This window comes from Loxodonta africana, chromosome 12 (genome assembly GCF_030014295.1).
Source record: "Loxodonta africana isolate mLoxAfr1 chromosome 12, mLoxAfr1.hap2, whole genome shotgun sequence".
Classification (NCBI taxonomy): Eukaryota; Metazoa; Chordata; class Mammalia; order Proboscidea; family Elephantidae; genus Loxodonta; species Loxodonta africana.
The window spans coordinates 78,415,900-78,436,403 of NC_087353.1; the positions used below are offsets into that span (position 1 = coordinate 78,415,900).

At 47.8% G+C, this 20,504-nt stretch overlaps 1 protein-coding gene and 1 non-coding gene across 3 annotated transcripts in view; one reads left to right on the plus strand and one right to left on the minus strand.

Annotated features, from left to right (window-relative positions):
* Window positions 1-886: 886 nt before the first annotated feature.
* TRNAL-UAG (transfer RNA leucine (anticodon UAG)) lies at window positions 887-968 on the minus strand. The gene has a single exon. It is a non-coding gene; the product is annotated as a tRNA-Leu (tRNA).
* Window positions 969-8,884: 7,916 nt separating this feature from the next.
* Window positions 8,885-20,504, plus strand: part of EEF2K (eukaryotic elongation factor 2 kinase) — a 71,847-nt gene continuing 60,227 nt past the window's right edge. For both annotated transcript variants that reach the window (XM_064295682.1, XM_064295685.1), the window contains exon 1: window positions 8,885-9,006. The gene's annotated coding sequence lies outside the window, so the exon portion shown is untranslated. The remainder of the gene's footprint in view (window positions 9,007-20,504) is intronic.

Sequence of the window (20,504 nt, forward strand, 5' to 3'; positions counted from 1 at the left end):
TTGCCTAATCCGGCAACTCTAGGTCCCAGCTAAATGTCACTTCCTCGCTCCCTTCGCCTAAGTTAATATTCTGCACCTCATAACACTCATCCTAGCTGTTAATTAATGAAATCCTAATCTCTGTAAACTCCGTGAGCCGACATGTTGCCTTGCTCACTACTGTAGCCTCAGCAGTAGCACGTAAACCCGTTGCCGTGGAGTCGATTTCGACTCTTACCGACCCTACGGGACAGAGGAGAACTGCTCCAAGGAGGCTGGTGGATTTGAATTGTCGACCTTTTGGTTAGCAGCAGAGCTCTTAACCCCTGCAAAACCAGGTCCGTTAATAAATAGTTGTTGAATGAATGAATTAATTAATAAAGTTGAGACACTGTGACACTACAACGTGGGACCTGACCCCTCCACAGAGTCACCTGACACCCTTTCTACTAACAGAAGTTTGTGGATCTCAGCCAGAGCCCTCCAAAGGCACAGAGCAGGCCAGAAAGGAACCCTCCCTAACTGAGATCTTGACCTTTGTCATTGGGAGGCAAGGATGCCTGGTCCCTGTAGCCTCAAGCCTCCAAGAGTTAAAGATACAGGCAGCTGGCTGGGAATTTTGCAAGGCGTCCCAGAGGCTTCCGTAGGTTAAAGAGGTTTGTGTGGTAAATCGATTGAGGATCTGGGCTGCATTTCTTCTTCTCCTCCGTTAAAAAAACAGAGCGTCAAAAAGGAGAAAAAGGGAAGAAGGAGTTGGAGAAGACGACACAAACCAGTTAAAGTATTTAAGGACGGAAACGCGACAGCATAAAGATTGTGGCAGCGGAAAAAGGGAAGAAGGAGTTGGAGAAGACGACACAAACCAGTTAAAGTATTTAAGGACGGAAACGCGACAGCATAAAGATTGTGGCAGCGGTGGGATTCGAACCCACGCCATCGAAATGACTGGAGCCTAAATCCAGCGCCTTAGACCACTCGGCCACGCTACCTTCCAGGCATACTGAGTTTCTCTCAGACTATATTAGTGTAATGACGCGGACTCCTTGTGCTTGGTAAGTCCCGCCTCCATGAATTTGCGCATGCCCAATATCGGCCTGGCACCTCCCGCGCCTGGCACCGTACACAACTCCAGCAGCAATAACTATAGCCCAAACGCAGGATTAAAAAAAGGAGAATTCCCAACCTGTTAAGAATTAATATTCAATCCACACATGTGGGTTTGGGTTTGAATTTTCATTTTCCATGGGCGTGGTACCGACTGTGGCCACCTGGGGGCGGTGCCGCGCTGCGGCTTTTCTCTGCCGGGACTGGGAATCCGGTGGGGAACCACGGTGTGCACTGAGCAGGGCCCTGTCCCCATCCTGCGGACCCTTTATCCCCACCCCAAGTGGCTTCTGTAGCCCTGGGTGGCTCCATGGCCTGGCCTCTGCTCCAACGATATGAGAATCGCGGGTCCAGGGAAGAAAATCATTGAAGGCTGTTAAAGGTTATTTGCTTGTGTGGGCTCCCCCATCATAACTATTATCCCCACTTTACAGAGGGGGAAACTGACACTCAGGGAGGCTAAAATAACTTATCTCAGGTGTTCCACCCAGAACCAGCATTCCCAGGGTCCTAAGACTCGGTGTTCTACTATGTGGACTATTGAAGTGCCTTTCAGAAAAATAGAGAGGTGCACAGAGCAAAACATAGTATATTTTCGTCCAACATTTTCCACTACTAGCCAAAGTTTGGCGGCTTGAACCCACCCAGAGGCACCTCTGAAGACAGGCCTGGCAATCCTCTTCCAAAATGTCACAGCCTTGAAAGCCCTACGGAGCAGTTCTACTCTGCACGCATGGGTCTCCAGGAGTCAGCACTGACTCCACGATAACTAATAACAACCCCCCAGTTCCTCAAAACCTTCTCCAGCAGTTGAACCATTTGCTAGCAGCCCCTCAATTCTTCTCCCTCTCTCACTCACTCTGATAATTTAATTCCAGTGAACATCTATTAGGCACCTAAAACCAAAACCCATTGTCGTCGAGTCCAACTGCTCCATAGGGTTCCCAAGGTGCAGCTAGTGGATTCACACTTCCGACCTTTTAGTTAGCAGCCAAACTCTTAACCACTGCACCACCAGGGCTCCATCGGGAACCTAGTAGGCCTGAAAAGAAGCCCTGGTGGTCCAATGGTTAAGGCTCGGCTGCTAACCGAGAGGTGGGTGGTTGGAATCACCCGCTGCTCGGTGGAAGAAAGATGTGGCAGTCTGCCCCGGTAAAGATGACAGCCTTGGAAACTCTGTGGGGCAGTTCTACTGTGTCCTGTAGAGTCACTCTGAGTTGGAATGGCCTCAACGGCAATGAGTGGTTTTTTGGGGGGCAGGCCTGATGAGGCAACAAGCAGGTAGGTCTTCGGGGAAGAGTTGTTTGTGGAGCTTCGTGGGACCCTGGTGCCAGAGAGCTTCTCCAACAGAACACACATCCAGCAGAAACAAGGACATTAGCTCATCTGCTCCACGAAGCATTTGTCTCTGCCGGCCTCCCACAGTCCTGCAGACTCCGCTCTTGGTGATCTAGGTCTCCATGAGTGAGCGGCAAGGGCCGCCCCTATGCAAAGCCCAGCCACAGCCTGGCTAAGGGTGGGGAGGCCACGGAAACAGGAACAACCGGGCTCTATTTAGGTTTGTTTGTTTTTTCTTCTTAGCGACATTTAAAAATAACTTTTGCAAGAGGCATACGTGCTCTTTGTGGAAATTCAAGCAAATAAAGAAAAGCACAAAAAAGAAAATAAGCTCGCCTTTAATTTCTCCACCCAGTTAAACTCTGTCGACGTTCTAATACATGAAGGTGTTTTCTTTTTTCATTTTCTTAAAAATAAATTTGAAATGTAATGCATAAAAAAAGTGGTAAATTAGAAAAGAAGTCAAATCGCATGTATAAAAAGTTAAAAGGGAAATTCTCTTCCTTCACAATGGAATCCCACAGCTCAGAGCTGAGCAATGCAAACAGGCTGTGTCCTTCCAGAGCTTTTCCTATGCAAATATATAGTCAAATGGTACTAGAGGCCCAAACATGTCCCGTCAAATCCTGGGGTTTGCTTTGCCCAGGGCAGGGAAGTTACAGCAGTATCTAAAAAAAATCTAAAGGATAGAAAAAAAAAGAAAAATAGCTGCTGGCGAGTTGGTTCTGTTTTGTGGCCACCCCATGTGTGTCAGAGTAGAACAGTGCTCCACAGGGTTTTTTTTTTTTAATAATTTTTATTGTGCGTTAAGTGAAAGTTCACAAATCAAGTCAGTCTCTCACAATATAAGCTTATATGCACCTTACTACATACTCCCATTTACTCTCCCCCTAATGAGTCAGCCCGCTCCCTTCTTCCAGTCTCTCCTTTCATGACCATTTTGCCAGTTTCTAACCCTCTCTACCCTCCCATCTCCCCTCCAGACAGGAGATGCCAATACAGTCTCAAGTGTCCACCTGATACAAGTAGCTCACTCTTCATCAGCATCTCTCTCCAGCCCATTGTCCAGTCCCTTCCATGTCTGATGAGTAGTCTTCGGGAATGGTTCCTGTCCTGGGCCAACAGAAGGTTTGGGGACCATGAAGGCCGGGATTCTTCTAGTCTCAGTCAGACCATTAAGTCTGGTCTTTTTATGAGAATTTGAGGTCTGCATCCCACTGTTCTCCTGCTCCCTCAGGGGTTCTCTGTTGTGTTCCCTGTCAGGGCAGTCATTGGCTGTGGCCGGGCACCATCTAGTTCTTCTGGTCTCAGGATGATGTAAGTCTCTAGTTCATGTGGCCCTTTCTGTCTCGGGCTCATAGTTATTGTGTGACCTTGGTGTTCTGCATTCTCCTTTGATCCAGGTGGGTTGAGACCAACTGATGCATCTTAGATGGCCGCTTGTTAGCATTTAAGACCCCAGAAGCCACACTTCAAAGTGGGATGCAGAATGTTTTCATAATAGAGTTTATTATGCCAATTGACTTAGAAGTCCCCTTAAGCCATAGTCCCCAAACCTCCACACAGTTTTCAATGGCTAATTTTCCAGAGGTAGACCTCCAGGCTTTTCTTCCAAGGTGCCTCCGGGTGGACTTGAACCTCCAGCTTTTAAGACTGGCCAAGCACATTAACCATTTGCACCAAAAGACAGAAGAGTGGTGAATTCAGAGCTGTCTGTAGCTACAGGTGGTCCAGTCCAGGTAGCTTTGTGATGGGCCTCATCTCTCATGGCCCGTAGGTCCAGGACCTTCTGAAAGACTGAGGTTGAGCCAAGGGGGACTGTCATGCTGCTGCTTAAAAACATACACCCTATGCCAACTGTGGACAGGGAACCCAAGTAGATAATGCTTAGGGATTGTTCCTTCCAGTGGTAGACTAGCTAGCCTGTGTGAGGATTACCCCAGCCTCTTTGAAGTTGGCAATAGGCAGGCAACCATGACTGGGCAAAAGTATTTCAGAACCTGAGCGCTATTCCGTCATATCTTTTGCTGGGCACCCTGGAGAGACTGAAGCAGTGTAGAGCGTTGGGTCACTGAGCTGAGGACACTCCACCTGCAGTAGACTTCCCATGAGTGAGAAGTGAACATTTATTGTGTGGAGCCATTGAAATGGTGGTGGTGGTCATTTTGGCAGCATAGCCAAATCTACGCAGCCTGATAAAGCTTCTTGGAGATGGATTTGTGCTGTGCTTTGCTGAGAATTATTTTCTCGAGGGGTGTTTGTGTGTGTGTGTGTGTGTGTGTGCGTAAGAAAGATCTAATAGTTAAATTTGGGAGACCAGAAAAAATGAGAGGCTCTGTCTTCCTCTTGGAGAAATCTTAAAGAAACTTTAGAAAGCACCAGAACTTGCAGGCCCAAGTTTGCCCTGAAACCCATTCCCACCCACCCCAGCCATGGTTTTATTTATTTGCTTAATTTTTTATTGTGCATTAAGTGAAAGTTTACAGAGAAAGTTAGTTTCCCGTTTGATAGTTTGTACATAAAGTGCTCCATGATTTAGTTTTGTTCCGCACAACGTGCCAGCGCTCCTCTCATTTCCAACCTCAGTTCTGTGTTTACTTTGATCCTGAATTGCCACCCCTTCCTGTCTTCTCATCTTTGCCCTCGTGCAGTGCAAATGTTGCCTTTTTCATCTCGTTCTAAGGAACACGTTCCTCTCAGGTGTTATTGTTTATTGTATGGGCCCGTCTATGGCTTGGTTGAGGGGTGGTCTCTGGGAATGGCTTCAGTTCCAGGTCAGAAGGGTGTCTTAGGGCCTTATTCTCCAGGGTTCCTCTAGTCTCTGTCAGACCAGTAAGTCTGGTCTGCCTTGTGAATTTGATTTTTCATTCTACAGTTTTCTCCTGCTCTGTCCAGGACCCTCTGTTGCCATTCCAGTCAGAGCAGTCATAGTGGTAGCTGGGCACCATCTAGCTCTTCTGGTCTCAGGGTTGTGTAGGCTGTGGTTCATGTGGTCCGCCAGTCCCCTGGACCAATTGCAACCTTGGGTCTTTGGTTTTCCCAGCTATGGTTTTATTTGTGTCAGAAAAACTCAGGCTTTGATAAATGTGCTCCTGTAGGTTAATTTTTTTAAACAACTTTTTTGTGATACAACACACAGACCACACAATTCATCCATTTAAGCTGTGTAATTCGATGGCTTTTGATATATTCACAGACTTGTGCAACCATCACCACAATCAATTCCAGAATATTTCATCACCCCCAAAAGAAACCTATATCCATTAGCAGTCACTCCACATTACCCCCAGCCTCCCTTCCTCAGCCCTAGGAACTACTAATCTTCTTTCTGTCTCTATAGATGTACCTATTCTGTATAAGAATGGAATCACCCATTTTTTGTGTCTGGCTTCTTTCACTTAGCGTGATGTTTTCAAGGTTCATCCATGTTGTAGCTTGTATCAGAACTTAATTCTTTTTTTAAAAAAAGCGTTTTATTGTTCTTTATGAAAGTTTACAGAGCCTATTAGTTTCCCATTCAAAAATTTATACACAAATTGTTTCATGACATTGGTTGCAAAGAACTTCATTCTGTTTACAGTGGGATAATATTCCATTATATGCATATACCACAATTTGTTTATCCATCCATCAGTTTATGGATATTTGGATTGTTTCCTTTTTTTTTTTTTTTGCTATCGTAAATAATGCTACTATAAACATTTATGTACAAGTTTTCGTGTGGCTATATGTTTTCATTTCTTTCGGGTATATACTAAGGAGTAAAATTGTTGGATCATATGGTAATTTCATGTTCAACATTTTAAGGAACTGCCAAACTGATTTCCACAACAGCTGCTCAATTTTACATTCCCCCAGCCATGTGTGAGGGTTCCAATTTCTTTAAATCTTTGACAACATTTGTCATTATCTATTTGATGATGTTTTGTTAGGTGCTGTTAAGTTGGCTCTGACTCATAGTGACTCTGCGTACAATGGAGTGAAACACTGCCCCGTCCTGTGCCAGCCTCACAATTGTTGCTACGCTTGAGCCCATTGTTGCAGCCACTATGTCAATCCACCTCGTTGACAGTCTTCCTCTTTTTTCACTGACTCTCTACCAAGCACAATGTTCTTTTCCAGGGGACTGGTCCCTCCCGATAAGGTATCCAAAGTACGTGAGACACATCCCTGCTTCTAAGGGGCATTCTGGCTGCACTTCTTCCAAGACAGATGTGTTTGCTTTTTTGGCAGTTCATGGTATGTTCAGTACACTTCTCTAATGCCATAATTCAAAGGTGTCAGTTCTTCTATTTGATTATAAAACTCATTGCCATTGAGTCAATTCCAACTCATAGTGACCCTATAGGACAGGGTAGAACTGCCCCATAGTTTCCAAGGAGCGCCTGGTGGATCCAAACTGTGGACCTTTTGGTTAGCAGCCTGAGCTCTTAAGCACTAGCCACCAGGGTTTCCAGCAGGGTTTAATGCATTCTTTAAAAAAAAAAAAAAGTAAACTAAAATCCATTGTCATTCAGTCTGACTCATAATGAGCACATAGGGCAAAGTAGAACTGCCCCGAAGGGTTTCCAAGGAGCAACTGGTGGGACTTAACTGCCTTCCTTTATGTTTAGCAAGGCAGTTCTTAACCACTACACCACCAGGGCTCCATAATGGCCCTCAGTGTGAAATGCTATCTCATTGTGGTTTCGATATGCATTTCTGTGATGGCTAATGCTATTGAGCACCTTGTCATGTGCCTGTTGGCCATTCGTATATTGTATCTTCTTTGGAAAAATGTCCATTTAGATCCTTTGCCCATTTTTCTATTGGGTTATTTGTCTTTTTATCATTGATTTGTAAGGGTTCTTTATGTATTTTAGATACAAGCTCTTTATCCAATACATGCTATGCAAACATTTTCTCCCATTTTCTGGATTGTCTTTTCACTTTCTTGATGGTGTCCTTTGCATTCTGTGGGCTATTAAGTCCCATGAATTACTCTGCTGGAGAGAAGGGGGGAGGGGAAGTTCCTGTGGGCCGGAACAGTTTTCTAACAGAGGTGGCGATTTGCCCTTCAGAGTTTGCAAAAGAGATCATTCTCCACTTGAGAGAAGGAGTTGGCTTCAGGACAGAGGGGTTAGGCTTTGAACTGCTGTGTGCCTGTGAGGAGTTCTCCCTGAGGAGATTGACTGTTTTCTTTCTTGGGAACAGTCGTGTTGAGGTGCACCTTATTTTTATCTCTCCTGTGTTTAATCGGGAAATCCTGCCGGAGTACTGGTAAAGTGCTGTGGCTGCTAACCATAAAGGTTGGCAAGTTCGAATCCCCCAGGCGCTCTCTGTAAACTCTGTGGGGCAGTTCTATCCCGTTCTATAGGGTCGCTCTGAGTCAGAATTGACTCAACAGCAATGCGTTTGGTTTCCTGGTTTAACTCCTCTCTGTTGCCCAAACTCTTCAATAAAGTCAGAACATTTTGTGCGACGGTGAGGGAGATGATTAAGGACCAAGCAATAAGGAAGTGTGACCTGCTCCACGTCTCCCTGCTGAGACCCTGGAGGACACCTGTCTTCGTGAAGTTTCTAGAAGCGACACCTACTCCTCTTGCAGAGCTCAGTTCAAACGTCACTTCCTCAGAGAAGCCTCCCTGGACCCCGGAATAAGCGGGTTTGTCTTTCTTCACAATCTCCTACGGCCCCCTACACTTCACTCATAGCATACCCACAGTTTGTAACGGTGTGGAGTAATGATTACTGGGTCATTTGTTTTCCATCTTCCTATCCGACTAGACGGTTGGGCCCTCCTTCTTGAATCACCCACTTGGGAGGGTGCCCAGACCGCGTGTCGAGCCGGCGGAGGGGCCAGGGACGCAGCGCCTAGGACTGCGCCCGGGTCACGGAGGAGCGCCGAAGCCCAGGGAACTGCGCGCGGGCTGCAGCACCGAGGACGGCCACCGGGGGGCGGCCACGTGCGAGCAGCCGGCCGCAGCCCCGCCCCGCCGCCCACTCCTGCCCGGCCCCAGCGCAGCCCGGGCCCCAGCTCCGCCCGGCCCGGCCGCCCACTCCTGCCCGGCCCCAGCGCAGCCCCGGCCCCAGCTCCGCCCGGCCCGGCCGCCCACTCCTGCCCGGCCCCAGCGCAGCCCCGGCCCCAGCTCCGCCCGGCCCGGCCGCCCATTCCTGCCCCGGCCCCAGCGCAGCCCTGGCCCCAGCTCCGCCCGGCCCGGCCGCCCACTCCTGCCCCGCTCCGCTCGGCTCCTGCTCGGATCGACGTCCGCGCACCGGTCGCTGCCGCTGCTCCAGCCCCGCTCGCTGTCGCCTGCTCTCGCGCCCTTGACCCGCGCCGCCCGGATAGTCGCAGCGGCCCCGCGCGCCCCCCACGCCCCGGGATCGTTGCAGCGGCCCCCGCGCCCCGGGGTCCAGGCATCCACCCGGCGCGGCCCCCGCTGCCTCCCCGGAGCGCCGGCCCGCGCGCCCAGCTCGCCGCTCCCCGGCACGCTCGGGGGGCCCGCCCGTCCTGCACCCTGGAGCGCCCGGCCGCGAGCCTCTGCCAACTCCTCTGGCTCCTCGTGGCTGCGTGCAGCGGCTGCCGCGCCTTTGCACCCGAGGGAGGTAGGTGCGGGCCGCGACGCCCGGCTGGACCGGGGGCCAGGCCCCGGGCTGCAGGTCGGCCGCCGCGTGCAGCCCCGCCCGGAGCGCGGCGGGTCTGGAGTTTGGGAGCCGGCCGGGGGCGGCGCGGGAGGGGAGTGTGGGGCCGACTCTCCTCGGGGTGCTCAACTCTCTGGGCTCAGTGTTTGCTTCTGTAAAATGGGGAAGTCCTGCAGATGAACGGCGATCTCCGTGACTAGGAAGGCTCTTGGCACGATGGACGTCGTTCTGGCTGCAGGAGGCAGCTCAGGGGCCTGGGATGCCGCTGGGGCCCGCGGAGGGTGGGCGCAGCGCTGCCTTCCATACTCCTCCTGGGCCCTGAGTCAGAGCCCCCATCGTGTCCCCTGAACCAGAGGCCTGCGTCGACCCGAATTCGCGGAGGCTCGAGGACAGTGTAGACGCGCCCTTGCGGCATTGTTGGCTTTGGGTGTTTGGGTGTTGGCAGGCGTGGCTGACATGTGCGCCAAGGGGCTGGGCTTTGATCTGCGTGAGCGGCCGCGCCGGGGCGGGGGCCTCCCGGGTAAGTCCCGGCCTAGACCCGCCAGCCCTGGCGCGGAGGATGGCTGGGAACCAGCCCAGCTGCCCCCCGAGTGCTACAGAAGAGTTGCACTGAGGGGTGTGTGTGTAGGGGGGCGAGATCTGTCGCGGGGTACTCTCTCTAGGAGGCTCACTTCTGAGTCGTGGGCCCTCCCTGCCTTGGGTCCACTTAGCCAGGAAAACAGGAGAGAAACACCCAAGGGCCGGAAATGGCTGGAGTTCGGGGTTTGAATTCTGACTTACCGATTGTGTGACCTTAGATAAGTTGCTTAACCTCACTGGCCCTTGGTTTCTTTATCTATAAAATGGGTGCAGCATCACCACCTACCTCTTCCTGTTGTTGGAAGTGAGTTAATGTATGTTAGGTGCTTAGAATAGTGCTTGGCACACAGTGTGTGAAGGCTATGACCTTAGGGAGACATATAATAGTAGATACTCCTGAACAGGCTATAGAGTCAGGGGGAATTGAGTAACATAATCCACCTCTGATTTTACAGAGGAGGAAACTGAGGCCCAGAGTGGTCCCCAGATCCCTAGAAGCTCCCTTTAAGGGACAGCAGTGTAAACAGCAGACTCCAGCAGGCAAGATGGACTAAGTACGAGAATACTGAGCAAGCAATTGGGAGCTGAGAACTGATAATGCCGTGCGTGCGTGCGTGCGTGCGTGCATGCGTGTGTGTGTGTAGGGAAGGCTTCCTGGAGGGGACGATGTTTGAGCTGACTCAAGGAGGATGCCAATGGAAAGGGTTAGGGCTTGGGGAAGTAGGTTTCGAGAAGTAGATATGCTGGTGTCTTCCTTCTCAGTAGTCTCCACTAAAAAAATTCAAAAAGTTGCCTTTGAGTGATTCTGACTTACAGTGACCCTATAGGACAGAGAAGAACTGTCCCACAGGGTTTCCAAGGAGTGGCCGGTGGCTTCGAACTGCCAAGCTTTTGGTTAGCAGCCGAGCTCTTAACCACTGTGCCACCAGGGCTCCACAGCACCTGACATTCATTTGTTTGTTCATTTGCTAGTTCAGCAAATGCAATAAATCATTTTGAATACATGGATTCAAGAAATCACCTTTATTAGGTTGAAGCCAGTGGAGTTTGTTATAGCAGTTCTTACAGCAGATAGTTGGTGCAGTGGTCAAGTGTTTGGCTGCTAACCAAAAGGTTGGCAGTGGGAACCCACCAGCCAATGCAGGAGAAAGATGTGATGACCACCTTGGAAACCTTATGGGGGTAGTTCTTCTGTGTCCTACAGGGTTGCTATGAGTCAGAATCGACTTGATGGCAAAGGGTTATTTATTTATTTATTATAAATTTTCTATAGCATGTAACTATGGATAGATCAACTTGCAAATAGAAGGTTTTATTGTCAAGAAAAAGCGAAAAATGAAATGTGCTGAATTATTTCAAGAATGGGAAACACCAAACTCCCCTGGTCAGAGGTCTCCATATTAGAGACTACCCTAAGGAAGTGGGAATAAAGAACTGATGTGTAGTTTCTTAAACCTTTGCATGAAACTGATTCATTCCTTCTGGAAGCTTCTAGGATCTTCTCCATGTCCCAGTGTTGTGAAATTTCAGGGCAATGATTCTGGGTGTGGGTCTGTCTCTATGTGTTGTGCTGGAAACTTGGGCCCTTTCTGACTGGAAAGGCTTGTCCTTCAGTTCTGAGAAATGTTCTAGATTTTTTGAAAACAAATTTCCTCCCCTCCACTTCCTCTGTTCTTTACTGATACTTAGATGGTAGACCCCTAGAGGGGTCCTCTGGTAGTCTTAGCTTTTATCTCCTATTTTCTATTCTCTTTTTCTTTTTTGATCTACTTCCTAGGAAGTTCTCAACTTTATCTTCCATGTAAAAAGATATAATTAATTTCCAAGTGCTCTTTTGTGTTGTTTGAAAAAATAGTATCTTGTTCTTACTTCATGGATGAGATCTTCTCTGTCCAAGGATACCAATATTTTTGTTTGTTTTTAAGTTTTCTTGCATATTCTCAGCTTGTTCCGAGTTGCTTTCTTCTCTTGGGTTGTATTGGTGTGCCTTTCATGTGAGGTACCTTCTCAAATATCTGGTGATTCTTGGCTGTCTTTGAGAATGGTGCTTCAGTAAGCTCTTTGAAAGGTCTGTGGGTGTGTGGTGTTTGCTGGCTGTAGCCTTTCCCTTGGGTGATCTGGCTAGGTTGTTTTACTGGGGAAGGATGCCTTTGAACCTTTTGTCTTGCACAGGTCAGATTCTGTAAAGATGCCTTGTCCAGGCTTCTGCCTGTAGAGTTGGCTTCTGGTTGTCAAAATGCTGGGAATCGTGGGGAAGAAAGCTGGGGGTCCATAGCAGAAACTTGAATTCAGCTCTTTACCAATTGTCTTAGTTATCTAGTGCTGCTGTAACAGAAATACCACAAGTGGATGGCTTTAACAAAGAGAATTTTATTCTCTCACAGTCTAGGAGGCTAGAAGCCCAAATTCAGGATGCCAGCTCCAGGGGAAGTTTCTGTTGGCCCCAGGGGAAGGTCTTTGTCATCATTCTTCCCCTGGTCTGGGAGCTTCTCAGTGCAGAGACCTAGGGTCCAAAGCACATACTCCCCTCCTGGCTCGTCATTCTTGGTGGCATGAGGTCCTTCTGTCTTTCTGCTCTGTTCTCTCTTTTATATCTCAAGAGATTAACTCAAGACACAACCTAGTCTTGTAGATTGAGTCCTGCCTCATTCACATAACTGCCTCTAATCCTGCCTTATTAACATCACAGAGGTAGGATTTACAACATGTGGGAAAATCACATCAGGTGACAAAATGGTGGACAATCACACAATACTGGGAGTCACGGCCTAGCCAAGGTGGCACACATTTTAGGGGGACACAATTCAATTCATCACATCGATGGTTTGGTCAAGATCATTCTCCGGGATTCACTATTTCTGGTCCAATTCTTACAGTTGGAGCAGAAAAATTTAGGGGCCAAGTCAACACTGAGAAGTCTCTATTCGAAGTAATAGCTGATTATTTTTTTAAAAAAAGATTTTGTGTAGGGAGAGATTAGGTTGGTTCTGTGGACAAAAAAGCTGCAGACTGTTACCCAAGTGAACTGAAAACATGACTAGAAGAAGGTGGTTGTGTTGACGACGATGTCCACACCTGGGATAAAACCAGCTTAGTGTTGCTGCATCAGACTCTTGTAGCCAAGACTGATGGGCACCAACATGCTGACAATGAGGCAGAAGATGACAGACCTAGGCCTCTCGCCTCAAAAGTCCCAGGGCTGTGGAACATTCCAGAGAAACATTTCAAATGGCTAGGAAGTCAGAGACTGAAGTGTTCAGTTCTTTAACTGTGAAGCTTTCCAGAGCTGGGAAGGACTCCATAGGGAGCAGTGAAAAGCTGGTGGCCAAACTGCAAAAAATTTCTCTCAGCCAGTGGTTCTCAAACTTAGGTATACATCAGAATCCCCTAGGGGGCTTGTTTAAACACGGATCGCTTAGCTGACCCCCAGAGTTTCTGATTCAGGAGGTCTGAATTGGTGTTTCTAACAAGTTCCCAGGTGATGCGGCTGTTGCTGGTTTGGGGACCACACTTTGAGAATCACTAGTTTAGGATGTAGTGACAGAGGAAAAGCCCTGGATTCAGCCTGCACTGGCTTCAAACTCAACTCCCCACTTTTTGCTGTGTGATTTGGGGCAAGTCACTTAACTTCTCTGTTCTTCAGTTTTTTTCATCTGTAGAATGAAGCTAATAGTGCCTACCTCTTTTCCTAGGGCCCTGGGTGGCTTCCTGGAGGAGGTGACATCTAAGCTGAAACCCACAGGATGAGCAGAGGATTTGGCCAGGGGGGAGTATCATGATTGAATTGTGTCCCCTCAAAATATGTGTTGTAAATCCTATCCTCTCTGCCTGTGGTTATAATCCTAATCGGTTGTCTTTGTTCTGTTAAGGAGGCAGGATTAGTCTAGGGTAAATCTTGAGTCAGTCTCTTTTGAGATGTAAAAGAGATTAGATAAGCAAGCGAGAGAAGCAGAGATGGGGGAAGAAAGATGCCAAGCCACGTGTACCTCACCCAGGAGCAGAAGGTCAAAGAGGACACGGATTTTCCCCAAGAGCCGACAAAGACAGAAAGCCTTCCGCTAGAGCTGGCATCCGGAATTCAGACTTCTAGCCTCCTAAACTATGAGAAAATAAATTTCTGTTTATTAAAGCCACCCATTTGTAGTACTTCTGTTATAACAGCATTAGATAACTAAGACAGATTGGTAGTGAGGGCAGGTTAGGGAGTATGCCAGACCAAGGCACAGTATGTCCAGAAGCCCAGAGGGGGACGGAGGGCCCACATCCTCCAGGGAGCTGAGAAGAGTTATGTAGCAAGTAGTTTGTAAGTGACACTGAAAACCAAAACCAAACAAACAAAAAAACCAAACCAGTTGCGCTGTCAATTCCAACTCATGGAGACCCATTTGTTGCAGAGCAGAACTGCCCACCATAGGCTTTCAAAGCTGTGACCATTTGGAAGCAGATCACGAGAACTTTCTTCTGAGGTGCCTCTAGGTGGGTTTGAATTGCCAACCCTACTCTGTCCTATAGGGTCGCTATGAGTCGGAATCGACTCGATGGCACTGGGGTTTTGGGTTTATGGTTAGTAGTTGGGTGCTTAACTGTTTGTGTACCCAGGGACTCGACTCCTTCAGTGACACTGAGATGCTAGGAATCTCTTCAGGGCTGACTTAAAAAAAACCAAACCCATTATCAACAAGTAGATTCCAACTCCAGGACTGACTAGGTATTAGAAAATGGGCCATGGGAATGGGTCTAGAAGTGGCACAAGTTACTCCTGTCTACTTTCCATTGACTCAGACACTGTCCCATGGCCCCACCTAGGTGCAGTGGGTGCTGGGAAATGTAGTACCTGGCTGGGCAGGGAGCATAAATGCTTGGTGGAGAGCTGGCTGTCTACGACAGTGGCTTTTTCTGGCCCCTGGCCACCTTGCTCACTCTTTTCCACCTTGCTCACTCCTCTGTGCTCTGTTGATTGAGCAAATATTATAGCTGAGGAAGTTGAAGTTCAGAGAGGTTAAGTAAATTATCCAAGGTCACACAGCTAACAGTGGCAGAGCTGGGACTTAAACCCACACGCCTTCATCCCCAAAGCCTTGTTTGGCCAGATCCTTGTTGGTCTTGATGTTTTTTAGACCTTCTGCGATCCTGACTTTCCCACTCACCGTCTCAGGTGTCTGGTCAGACTAATTCCCAGCTGCTTTGTCTTTTTTTTTTTTTTTTTTTTTGTCATTACAACCCAGTAGTCCTTCTCCTCTCCCATGCCAAGAGTACCTCTCATTCAGCAAAAATTGCCGACTTTTCTCCAGTTACTCGTGCGTTCCTGCAACACACATTTATGGAGATCCTAGCGTGTGCCAGGCATTGTGCTCTGGGCTGGAATTCAGAGAGGAATAAGACACGACCCCTTTTGTTGGGAAGCTCACATGGTCTGGCCACCGAGATGGCTGTGTAAACAGAGTTCCTGGTGACAAAAGAGGCATGCTGTATGCCTGGTCTGGCCCACCAGGAGTACAGGCTGTACCGGGTACATGAGAAGGATGTCCAGCAGATAATTAAACATGACGATTCCAGCCCTCTTGTTCATCTTCTTGGTCAAAGCTACCATCACAATATATTGCGCTTCATATTCTAAGATGTATTCTTCAAACCTCTAAAACAATAAAATAGCCCTTCCATAATGACAGCTTTATGTGAACGGAGCACAGTGTACTGCAGGGATATTTTTACAAGCCTTTAGCAGAGCAAATGTTGACTTATCTCCCTGAGTTCAGCAGGGGGTTGCTGCTTGCATCAGTCAAGAAGCTGATTTCTCCAGACCTTTATGGCATGCACAGAGATTTGTTTTTAAAGAGAAGGAGAGGATTGGGAAGGGCTCCTTGGAATTCCACCAGAGTCATTCTAGGGCAGGGTTTCTCAACTACAGTCAGTTCTAGACAATTTGATCAGATAGTTCTTTATTGCGGCGGTCTGTCTTGTACATTGTAGATGTTTAGTGGCATCCCTGGCCTTTACTCATTGCCCCTCCTCCAGTTGTGACAATAAAAATGTCTCTAGACATTGTCCAGTGTTCCCTGCAGGGGGCAAAACTGCCATTGAAGAACAGTTGCCAGTCCTCTAAACTGTATCAGTTTCCCATTGTTGCCGTAACAAATTATCACAAACTTAGTGCATTAAAACAGTTAGGGTTCAGGGAAGGCTTCCTGAAGGAGGTGACACCTGGAGGTCTGGAGGTCTTAAATCTTAAAATCAAGATGTCAGCAGGGCTGTGTACCTTCTGGAGACTCTAGGGGAGAAGCTGCTTCCTTGCCTTTTCCGGCTTCAAGAGACCGCCTGTGTTTCTTGGCTGGTGGCCCCTTCCTCCATTCTCAAAGTCAGCAGCATAACATATTCAAATCTCTGTCTGACTACAGCTCCTGCTGACCCTCCTGCTTCCCTCTTTTAAGAACCCTTGTGATTACATAGAGTCTAGCAGGATAATCCAGAATAATCTCCCCATCTCAGGATATTGAATTTAATCCCATCTGTTAAGCCCATGTGAGATAACATATTCAGAGGTTCCAGAGGTTGGGATGTGGACATCTTTGGAGAGGCCGTTATTCTACCCACTATTTAAATTGTTCGGCCTCTGGGTATGATGGAAATGCCTGTGGAGACCCTAGAAGGAGATAAATGAGTTTTGGGGTGGTCAGAGCATAATAGCAGCTGGTACTTTTGAGTGCCAGTTCTTTGCTGGGCGCTATATGCCTGATCTCATTGAATCCTCCAAACAACACTTGGGGTAGGTACTTGGTACTGTTTGCTGTTCCCATTTTACAGATGAGGAAACTACCCAGAAAGGGCTTTCTGAAGGAGGTAGAAATTTGAGCTGGATCTTGAAAGGAGCAAAGGGGTTTTCCAGGGAGTGGGAAAGGCATCCTAGGCAGAGAGACCTGTGGGTACAAGAACTAGGCGGTGAGGGGAGCTTGGTCGTGAATGGTGACTGGCTCTAGGGCCTGGACAGTAGGAGACATGAGATGGGGGGAAGGGAGATTGGTGTGGACATCTGTAAATCAGTCCTTATGTTTTAGTATTCTGACATAAACGGTATTATTTCCCTCAGTAGTTTAAATAGATGTTTACTGAGCACCTACTACGTGCTGGCAGTACAACATTAATAAGACCCTGACTTGAGTGCACTGTTAGCTTCATGATTGACTTAGTCCATAGTCATTGCCATTGAATCGATTCCAACTCAGAGCAATCCTATAGGATAGAGTAGAACTGCCCTGTAGGTTTTCCAAGGCTGTAATCTTTATGGAAGCAGACAACCACAGCTTTCTCCTGCAGAGCAGCTGGTGTGTTTGAACCGCTGACCTTTTGGTTAGCAGCCAAGCACTTAACCACTGCACTACCAGGGCTGTGACTCCTAAGGCTACATGCTTGTTACTGCCTCCCCCAAGTAAATAAACAGAACACAGACTAGACAGGTATTTGATTAGCACTTGTTGAGCGCTTGGTCAGTGCCAGGCATTGTGGGAGATGAGACTTGAGGGGTCACAGCCTGGCCCCATGGAGTCACTTGCTGAGGGCAGGGTCCCGGCTCCTCATAGTACAGCCTCATGCTGCAGAGCACAAGCTCTCGGCCACTATGATGGGATTAGGTGGTATCTGCCGAAACCAGATACCACAAATGGGGTGACTGATGAGAACAGAAATTTACTTTTTATTGTGCTTTAGTTGAAGGTTTACAGAGCAAATTAGTTTCTCATTAAACAATACACATAGTGTTTAGTGACATTGGTTGCCAGCCCCCTGACATGTCAGCACTCTCCCCTTCTCGACCTTGGGTTCCCCCCATTATCAGCTTTCCTGTCCCCTCCTGCCATCTCGTCCTTGCCCCTGGGCTAGTGTGCCCATTGAGTCTTATTTTGTTTTATGGGCCTGTCTAATCTGTGGTGAAGAGTGAACCTCAGGAGTGACTTCAGTACTGAGTTAAAAGGGTGTCTGGGAGCCGTACTCTCAGGATTTCTCCAGTTTCTCTCAGACCAGCAAGTCTAGTCTTTTTCTGTGAGTTAGAATTTTGTTCTGCATTTTTGAGAACAGAAATTTACTGTTGCATGGTCGCTATAGGGCTGCTATGAGTCGAAATCGACTCTATGGCAACGGGTTTGGTTTTGGTTTTATGGTCCTGGAGGCCAGAAGTCCCTACCAACATGCCTTATCAACACATCAGGCCAGGCACATCATCTCTAGACAGGCTAGGGCTGAAGATTGCCTTGGAACAAACCAGGTGCCGCCCAGTGCAGCCTTGCTCTATTCAGTCTCCCACCCCTAGGGGGCCCCCGTCAGAGTGGGCAGTCCTTTATCCTGGGCCCAGCAGCTCTGGTCATTGTCAAATGAGAGTCCATGTCAAGTGCTTAGCATGGCGCCTGGTGCACAGTGACCCTCCACATGTGTTACTTGTCTATTTCAGTGAAGATATGCCTTTTCGAGCTCGGTAGGAGCTCAGTACAGGAGCCCTGGTGGCTCAGTGGTTAAGTGCTCAACTGCTAACCAAAAGGTCAGTGGTTCAAACCCACCAGCTGCTCTGTGGGAGAAAAGTGTGGCAGTCTGCTTCCATAAAGATAACAGCCTTGGAAACCCTGTAGGGCAGTTCTACTTCGTCATATAGGGTTATCTCTACTGCAGTGGGTTTTTTGGAGCAAAGGTCTCTTCTGCTGTCTTATCACCTACTTGCAACACAAAAGCCGTATCTTCCCTTCTCTCGCTCTCTGAGGTGAACTCACTTTAAACTGTGAGAAACCCATAGCTGCTTCCAGTTGGTGGAATAAGAGAGAGAGTTCTTGCCATGGTATCGGGAGGAACCAGAAGACCTACTCATCTGAGGGTGGGTGGGGAGGGGAAACCTTGAAGGGAAGCGGAGCTAAAGCCTCACTTATCATACCAGGAAATCAATAGATAAGGACCAAAATTGATAAATTAAGAAAAAGCTGGAAAAGCATACTATTTAGAGACACGGAGCTATCTACCAGAAGTAACATGTAGAATAGTTGGAAGTGGTTGCATCTTGGAGGGTGGGAAGCAGGGCTGTCCATGTACAGTTGTAAAGGTTGTGCACTAGAGTTGAGCAGTACACAACTTGTATGGTCATACACAGTGGCACTAGTAGTTGTGGTTGTTGTTAGGTACTGTCAAGTCGGTTCTGACTCATAACGGCCCTATATACAACAGAACGAAACACTGCCTAGTTCTGACCCATCTTCACAGTTGTTGTTATGCTTGAGCCCGTTTTTGCAGCCACTGTGTCAGTCCATCTCATTGAGGATCTTCCTCTTTTTCACCGACCCTCTATTTTAGCAAGCATTATGTCTTTCTCCAAGGACAGATCCCTCCTGATAACATGTCCAAAGTATGTGAGATGTAGTCTCGCCATCCTTGCTTCTCAGGAACGCTCTGGTTGTACTTGTTCCAAGACAGATTTGTTCGTTCTTTTGGCAGTCTGTGGTATATTCAATATTCTTTGCCAACACCACAATTCAAAGGCGTTAATTCTTCTTCAGTCTTCCTTATTCATCGTCCAGCTTTTGTATGCATTTGAGGCAATCGAAAACACCATGGCTTGGGTCAGGCGCACCTTAGTCTTCAAGGTGACATCTTAGCTTTTCGACACTTTAAAGAGGTCTTTTGCAGCAGATTTGCCCAACGCAATGCATCTTTTGATTTCTTGACTGCTCCTTCTGTGGGTGTTGATTGTGAATCCAAGTAAAACAAAATCCTTGACAGCATCAGTCTTTTATCCATTTATCATGATGTTGTTAATTGGTCTAGTTGTGAGGACTTTTGTTTTCTTTCTGTTGACCTGTAATCCATTGAAGGCTGTGGTCTTTGATCTTCATTAGTAAGTGCTTCAAGTCCTCTTCACTTTCAGCAAGCAAGGTTGTGTCATCTGCATAACGCAGGTTGTTAATGAGTCTTCCTCCAATCCTGATGCCCTGTTTTGTACAGTGGGGACTTGCGTGTTGCTGTGATGCTGGAAGCTATGCCACCGGCATTCAAATACCAGCAGCAACACCCATGGCGTACAGGTTTCAGCTGAACTTCCAGACTAAAGCAGACTAGGAAGAAGGACCCGGCGCTCTACTTCTGAGAAGAATTACCCAGTGAAAACATTATGAATAGCAGCGGGACGTTGTCTGATGTAGTGCCGGAAGATGAGCCCCTCGGGTTGGAAGGCCCTCAAAATACGACTGGGGAGGAGCTGCCTCCTGAAAGTAGAGTCGGCCTTAATGACGTGGTTGGAGTCAAGCTTTTGAGACCTTCATTTGCTGATGTGACACGACTCAAAATGAGAAGAAACAGCTGCAAACATCCATACTAATCGAAACCTGGGATGTACGAAGTATGAATCTAGGAAAATTTGAAATCGTCAAAAATGAAATGGAAGGCATAAACATCGATCCTAGGCCCTAGTAGGGAAGGATATTATTTTTAACCATGTGCTTTAATAAAAGTGTTTTTAAAATCGTATATCAAAACTATATAGTGGCCCTGGGGGCAGTTGTGGTTCAATGGTACAATTCTTGCCTCCCATGTGGGATACTTGGGTTTGATCCCCAGCCAATGTACCTCAAGTGCAGCTACCAGCCCTCTGTCACTGGAGGCCTGTGTGTTGCTATGATGCTAAACAGGCTTCAGTGAAGTTTCTGGACTAGGAAGAAAGGCCTGGCAATCTACTTCCAAAAAATCAGCCAGTGAAAACCCTGTGAAACATAAGAGTCCGATCCATTTTACATGGAGTGGCTGAGTTGAGGGCTGACTTGAAGGCAGCGTACAATAATAATACAGTGGTCCTAAGTCCTGGCTGGGTTTTGAACTTTTCAGATTGGATGCGATAGAAAGCTTATCTGTTACCGGTTAAG